This window comes from Cucurbita pepo, chromosome LG04 (assembly GCF_002806865.2).
Source record: "Cucurbita pepo subsp. pepo cultivar mu-cu-16 chromosome LG04, ASM280686v2, whole genome shotgun sequence".
Classification (NCBI taxonomy): Eukaryota; Viridiplantae; Streptophyta; class Magnoliopsida; order Cucurbitales; family Cucurbitaceae; genus Cucurbita; species Cucurbita pepo.
This window is the reverse complement of record NC_036641.1, coordinates 5,017,649-5,018,887: the sequence shown is the minus strand read 5'-3', so window position 1 is coordinate 5,018,887 and position 1,239 is coordinate 5,017,649.

Here is a 1,239-nt window from a genome sequence, read left to right as displayed (position 1 = left end):
TGATAGGTATAAGAACGTTAAGGCTATGATAAGGTAGGGAATGATATGACCACGAATTGTTTACGATATGACATGTTTATGATACGATATATTGTGATGTAATATGTTATGTTTAGATTGTTTTGTGTGACCATTGAGGTAATTGTTGAATGAATTGCATGTTATGAAATGACATGTTAAAAGCATGGAGCGTTATGTTATGTTCTCTAAATTGTATGTATACAGCATGTTATGAATGACATGATATCACGATAAATGAAATGAAATGTAACCCCGTTAGGATTATGTATGATACGTAGACTGAAAAAATGAGAAATGACATGTTAAGCATGAAAGATGATAGCGGGGATATATTCATTAATGATAAAAGTAGAAATATTGGGAACCTCATGCATTATGTGTGCTCATGTATTTGGGGGGTACCCCTCTTCCATCACGAGGGTACGGACGCGTACATCCAATGGCAGGACAACGATCATTATGTTTTGCATAGCGTTGCCGTGACGATTACTAGTTCTAACGGTGTCCAGCCTAAGGAGCACCTAGAGTATGCTCACCCAACAAGGAAAGTGGCCCAGCAGTGTAGGAACTGACTGGTGAACCCATACTCGCATGTATGGGCTGTGTGTAGAGTATATGGTACATGTCCAAATTACCCGTTAGGACAGTACTGTAGGAAAATAGATTGAAAGGATAGGTCCCGTCATTGCATTCATTTGTTCTTGCATTTAACCCCAATAGTTGGGTCACCTATTGAGTATTTCATTAAATACTCAAGCCATGTGCTACTACATTTTTCAGGTTAAGGCAAGACATTCCTGTACGGCTGACAACGGTATCGCAACTTGAGACCATGGCACATGCATAGGATAGTTGTATTTATTTTCTTAGGCTTAGGCTAGAATAGGATGTTTTTAACTTAAACGCTTATTTATTTTAGTTAGTCTTTTGTTGTGTCATTTTAAAGATGTTTTCGAAACACGCAAGTCCATGACTGTATTTTAAGATAAAGGATATATTTTATGGAATTTAAATGAAGTCTTCCGAATTCAATGTTTAGGATATGTACACAGTAGCGGCTTTAAATGAAGTAGAAAATTTCAGGTCGTTACAGGCTAGCCTCAAATTTCTTAGAGTTTAAAATAAGGTTCATGGATATCTACTACGTTAAGATTGCGATGAGAGTCTACAAGTAGATTATTTAGTATTTTTATGCTCACCATTTTCCTTTCTTTTTCA